Source organism: Microcebus murinus, chromosome 18 (assembly GCF_040939455.1).
Source record: "Microcebus murinus isolate Inina chromosome 18, M.murinus_Inina_mat1.0, whole genome shotgun sequence".
NCBI lineage: Eukaryota > Metazoa > Chordata > Mammalia > Primates > Cheirogaleidae > Microcebus > Microcebus murinus.
In genome coordinates, this window is record NC_134121.1 from 35,556,961 (window position 1) to 35,563,757 (window position 6,797).

The 6,797-nt window shown below is 43.4% G+C and overlaps 1 pseudogene; it reads left to right on the forward strand.

Annotated features, from left to right (window-relative positions):
• Positions 1 to 488: 488 nt before the first annotated feature.
• LOC105857753 (zinc finger and BTB domain-containing protein 7B-like) lies at positions 489 to 6,569 on the forward strand (annotated as a pseudogene).
• The last annotated feature ends 228 nt before the right edge of the window (positions 6,570 to 6,797 follow it).

Sequence of the window (6,797 nt, forward strand, 5' to 3'; positions counted from 1 at the left end):
TTTCCTGCCATACCCAGACTTTAAAACATTTATTGCCCTTTATCCCCAGCTGAGCTATGATATATGAGGCTAACACTCCTCCACGGTCAGGGAAAGTGGCAGTCACATAATTGGAAAAGAAAGAATTCATGTTTAAAATTTAGAATTTTTGTTCTGATGAAAGATAAAGAGCTTGGGAAGAATCACTGAGGTAGCCATCCCAACCATCTTTTCAACTACCTCTACCTCTTCTAAGCTAAGATGCAGAAGCTAGATATAGACAGAAGTCTTACAATCTCATGTCTCCCTTAAAGAAGACTCTATACCTCTTTCCTCACTCTAGTTGGGTATATGAGGTAGTGGTAATTTTAATAATTTTAATTTTCTATTGCTGCATAACAAATATTCTGAAATTTAGTGACCTAACACAAAATCTAATTATCTCTCATAATTGTATATGTTGACTCGGTTCAGCTGGGTAGTTCTTATTCTCCACATAATGTGAATTAATGTTGCAATATCTGGGGGCTCAACTGGGCTTAAATAACCAACGACTAGTCACTCACACGACTAGTGCACTGATTGACAGCCATAAGACTGGGCTCAGGTACGTAGGGCACTGGGATGGCAGGTCTATCCTCATTTATTACATGTAGTTTCAGGGATTATTCCTCTACATGGTCTCTCCATGTTTTCTTCAGTAGGTTAATTGGACTTCCAACATGGCAACTTGAGGCTTCCAAAAAGGTAATAGAAGTTTTCAATCCTTCTTAAGGCTTCAAAGTGACACAAAGACATTAGCTATATTCTATGCACAGATTCAGCATTAAAGGTGACATCTATCATGATATGAATGTGATGCATTGAGGTTAACTTTGAAGAGTAGCTACAAGGAGAATAGAAACCCATTTTAAGTTTGTGGATCTGAGAATAGAAAGGAGGACATTGTACACTTTTTCCTGGCTGCCCTTGATGTTGGCAGTCCTCTTACTGTTTCCAGCAATCTCTCATCCCGGGAATCTACAACCTAGCTTCATGTGTTTACTAGGCAGATGAGCCTGAGAGAAACTTATCTTCAACAGGATTCAGTGAACCAGGAGAGGCTTGTAGTCTTGGTGAGAAGATGCTGAATGCTGCCCCTGACTAGTAGGGATTTATACAAAGTAGTTCTTTGTGCCTTTGTGGAAAACTCATAGATTACAAGGGCCTGTGGAAAACCATGTGCTACATCTCTCTAGCAGCAGAATCATTCACCACTGATAGCTGAGAACCTGATACTCTATAACTTGATCTTTAAAGTTAATTGTAATTTCTAGGTAATATACTTTTTTCTCTTTTAGCATACTTAAGAAAATATAACCGTTAAGACTATTTTCTAGCAAACATCATTTTTCTTTCAACAAATATCTATTAAGAACTTACTATACAATAGGCACTATTTTAGGAGACACAGCAGTGCAAATAGTTTGCTAAAGCTTTGCTTTCACTGAATCTTGTTTTAATGTAAGACAGGAGACAGACAACACAGAAATAGAACATACAAAATGTGGGATATGTGATACTAAAAATTAAAGCAGGAAAAATTCTCACAATAAAAATAATTAGAGAGCAAAATAAAAACTCATAAAAAAGAATTAACTGGGTTTGTTATTCTCTTCAACACATTCATTCTAAAAGCAAGCTGATCCAATAACAAGCTAGTCATGTGTCATTTAATAGCAGTGGTATGTTCTGAGAAATGTGTCCTTGGGTGATTTCATCATTGTATGAACATCACAGTGGGCACTTACACAAACCTAGGTGGTTTAGCCTACTATACACCTAGGCTATATGGTATGGCCTATTGCTTCTAGGCCACAAACCTGTATAGGATGTTACTGTCCTGAATACTGTAGGCAATTGTAACTCAACTGTAAGTATTTGTGTATCCAAACATTTCTAAACACAGAAAAGGTACACTAAAAATATGGTAAAAGGTGAAATATGGTATACCTGTATAGGACACTTGCCATGAATGGAACTTACAGGAATGAGAGCTGCTTAGGGTGAGTCAGTAAGTAGTGAGTCAATGTGAATGCCTAGGACATTATTCTACACTACTGTAGACTTTATAAACACTATATACTTAGGCTACACTAAATTCACACAAGATTTTTTTCTTTCTTTAATAATAAATTAACTTTAACTTACAGTACCTTTTTACTTTATAAACTTTTTAATTTTTAAAAATTTTTACTCTTTTGTAATAGAACAGCTTAACAAAAACACATTACACAGCTATACAAAATGTTTTTTCTTTATGTCCTTATGCTGTAAGGTTTTTAAAATGTTACTTTATTTTTTACTTTTGAAATTTTTTCTTAAAAAACTAAGGGACAAACACACACATTAGGCTAGGCATATACAGAGTCAGGATCATCAATATCACTGTCTTCTGCCTCCCAACACACCCTTCCCAACTGAAAGTTATTCAGTAACAATAACACATATGGAGCTGTCATTGACCATGATAACAATATCTTCTTCTGGAATGCCTTCTGAAGGACCTGCCTGAGGTTGTTTTTTTTTGTTTTTTTTATAGTTAACTTTAAAATATATATATATAAATATATATATTTATATATATAAATGAAAAAGTATATTCTAAAATGATAATAAAAAGTTTCACATAGTAAATATTAGGCAAGAGGAAATTTTAGCTCTGTTTATAGGACCACTGCCATGTATGCTGTCGTCTATCATTGACTAAAACTTTATTATGGGGCACATGACTATACTTGATTCTGTTATGTCATAAATTGCCATTAATTGCCCTCTTTGCTTTTTGGCTCTTCAGAGAAAAATTTTCTTTAAATGGATTTCAAATGGTTTTTGTTGAGTTTTTCTCCATCTGAAGTGCTTTCTAAATATTTCAGCTGTGATCACCTGCCAGGCCATAATAACTTGTCATCATAAAAAAGGAGGAAATCTTTTTGTAGGACATATGTTTAAATGATTCTGCAGTGTACAAAACCATTCACCACTGAATGCTTGCCTGTTGTTCTTCTTTGGTATGATTTTTGCCTGGCTTATGATAAACAGCAGGAATATTTTATTTCTGAGCTTCTTAAAATGCCTAAATATTCATAAATTTTAGAGTCAGTTTATTTCCCTAAAGGCTACATTATCAAGTATACATATTTTTTAATAAATAAAAGTTTATTGGAATATAATCTACCTCCAGAAAAGTATACAAATAGTATGTGTACAGCTTATTGAATAGTCACAAAGTGAACACACTTGTGTAGCCAGCACCCAGATCAAGAAACAAAACATTACCTGCTCCTTTCTAATTATTACTTCCCCCTGCAGGTGTAGTTACTATCTTGTATTCTGATACTTCAATTTTTCATATTTTTTATAGAAAATTTTCCTATTTTTATATAAAGGTGTACTTTTTACTTCTCATCATACAGATATATTCTTTCGTGTCCAGCTTCTTTCTCTAATAATATGTTCATGAGATTCACACAGGTTGTTTTATGCAATCATTATTTTACTTTGATTTCTGCAGAGTATTCACTGTATGAATATTCTGTCATGGGATTTTAAGTTATAGAATTGATGCCAGCCTATGAATCTGAGTAGGACATTGCTGCCAACGAGAGACTGTAAAGATATGACTCCCCATTGCAGCTCAGCCTCCCAAGAAAGCAGCCTCTACAATAGCGATCAGTGTATACAAAAGCTTGCTGGAATGTGTTTTCTCAAGCAATGCCTGTGGGAGAGGGAAGGATGCTGCATGAGGCAGAGAAGTTGGGCTGTGATGAAGTTACAACATGGCCTCAACCAGTCTTGCTTAGGATGATCCTTCCCCAGACTTGTCTAAGTTTCTTTACATCAGTGGAGCAAGGCTTCTGTGGCCCCTACATAGGCCAGTCAGGGGATTCATGCTGCCCACAGTTAGAAGTCTTGACCTTGGAGCAGGGAGCCCTCTGCAACACAGCACCCCCTATACTTCTTCTTAAATATTCCTCAGAGTCAAAATCTAACTGGTGCCTTCCTGCCTTCCCTAGGGACCAAAACTTCTAATAAACCCTTGGTGATGCTAATAAGTATGCAGAATAAGCATTCAGTCAAGGTTAGGGCCCTTTTGTGTTGTAAACAGAAAAACTTTAAATCGAGCTGAGAAAAAAACTATTGAAAGAAGTCCTTAAAATTAAATGGTCATTTTGTGTTGTGCTTTCATGTCTTCTGTATACTTCACAGTGTAAACACCGGGTTTATGATCGAGGAAAAAGAGAGAAGCCTGACCGAACTGTCCTACCTTCGATGCTGAATGTACCTCCATGCCTGCCTTTCTTGGTGGCAAAGTACGAACAAGAAGTTCGGGGGAAGAAAAATGACAATTTCTTAACCACTTCCTATATCTAAGGCACTCTCCTGTGTGCTTTGCATATTTTGCCTTATTAAATCCTCATCACTATGTGAAGTATCTATTATTATCTCCACTTAAAGGAAGAGGAAAACGGAACATTGTGGATCAACAGTTACTAAGTGTTGATAAAACTCAGACTTAAGTTCATCTAATTCCAGCTCACTTTTTCTTCCAAACACAGCACACTTTCTCTCCGCACGATGAGACAAAATGAGCATAAAACACATGCGTAGGGAGAATACGTTTCTAAGGGTTGGGGGCTAACAAAGGGCAGGGGAAGGGAGGGGAGGAATGGAGGAAAAGCAAGCAGGAGGACAGGTAAGACAACCGGGCCATTCAGGTGAGCCCTAGTGGGGGTGGAAACCGAGGGAATGCATGGTTCTTGGTGGTCAAGGGAGGGCAGGCTGCAGGACCAGGCAGCGGGTGGCGGCAGAGCCCCCCAAGAGTGAGGCGGCAAGTGGCAGAGGAAAGCTACTGACGGTGGCCCTCTGACCAGCATCTGAACCTGTCCCCAAACCCCCTAGCCTGGCAGGGGACACGCTTCTCCCTACACCCTGTGCCTTAGCAACTCCACCCAGGGACCCAATAGTCCAGAGGAGAAGATGGTGAGCCCCGAGGGTGAAGTGGTTGGGATTGCATTCCCGGACCACAGCAGTGAGTTCCTGAGCTTCCAGTGGGGCCACCTGTGCGACCTCACCACGGGGACTCTAGGCTTAGAATACCGCTCCCACCCAGCTGTGCTGCCTCAGGCAGCCACTACTTCAAGAAGCTCCTCACAGAGTGTGGCGGCGGGGTAGTGTGGGAGGGGGTGGGGATCCCCAGTGTCAGCGCTGCCTGCAGTGCTGCGGGCTAGAAGCTCCAGCCCCGGAAAGAAAGTGTGCGAGCCCGCCAGTACCTGAGGGCCTTTGCCACAGCCGCGGCCTCTGGAGTTCCTGATGGCGAAGACAGCCTTCCTCAGGCGCGCCTCCCCGCCACCGCCGCCTGGGCCTGTAGCCCTGACGCAGCCGCAAGCACCGAAAAACTTTCCTGCAAACCAAGGGGGCCCTGGTAAATCACCTTAGTACCCGAGGTACCCACAGTCCCCACCCATCCTTTGACCTACTAGGTGGGGGAGATGGCAGCGTGGGCAATAGTGGGAACAGTGGGCTGGGGACAGCTACAGCCCTCCCGCAGGGACTGCCTCAACTCCTGAGGGGCGCCTGAGCTAAGGTGCCTATGAGGGTGAGGTAGAAGAGGAGCTCATATATCCTCCAGCCTGTGGGCTGGCTCAGGACTGGAGGGCTGGGTCCCCCGCTCCCCAGAGAAGCTGGGCCCAGACAGGATGCCATCCATCTATCCTGACCTCATGGCCAGCCTAAGCCCCCTGCACCAGGACGCCCTGACACCAGGGCTGGATGGCCACAACAAGCTAGTGCGCAAACGCCGCTCCCAGATGCCTCAGGAGTGCCGGGTCACCACAAGATCATCCAAGGGGAGGGCAAACCGCAGCACCACGGGAGGACCCACACGCGCCTCTGAGGCGTGCGCTCCCGCCGGAACTATAAGCTGAGGAGACGCGCGGAAGCACACAGGAGAGCTCCAGTTCTGGAGACGGCGCAGTGTAGTCGGCTTCCTCCACAGCTACAACCACAAGAACCGCGAGGACCTGCACACCGAGGACCAGCCCTATGAGTGCCACCCATGACCTGTGCCAATAAGGCTTTCACCAAGGAGAACGAACTATTTCAGCACCACCTCAAGGGCCAGAACTCCCAGGAGGTGCGCACCAGGCGTCGGCGCTGCGAGGCTGAGGCATCACCTCACCTCTCACCACCCTCCACAGCCACCCCTTTCCCCGCGGGCCTCTACCTCTCTAATGGCCACCTGGACACCTTCTGCCTGTCTCTGGCCCTATTCTGGGAGCAGTCAGTCACACTGGGGCCTCGGTCTTTATCCTGGGGCTTCCTAATGGCGATGAGGAAAAGGGCCACTCACCACACCCCAGGCTGAAGGTGCCATGGAGCCTTCTCAAAGAGGGACAGTGGCCAGGCTGGAGCAGCACAAGGCCGAGGACACCCATACCAAGCAGTGGGAGCATGCAGGTCAGACAGAGATGGGGTCAGGGGCACTGAGCCTTGCCGGTATACGAATCAACCCCTTCCCCAAAGACCCGTCATTTCCAATTCCAAGCTGAGAAGGTTCTGGGGCAGCAACTCCCCAAAGTGGGCTGTGATCCTCCAAAGAATGATGTATGTAATATTGTGCATATATTTACAGCTCTATCATAAAGATGGGATCCCTGTCCCCAGCTCCTGGGGAGTAGAAGCAAAAAAAAAAAAAAAATAACAACAACAACAAAACAGGTGAGTATTTTGCCTTTACCTACAACAGGACATGCATAATTTAACTTAAAAGAAACAGG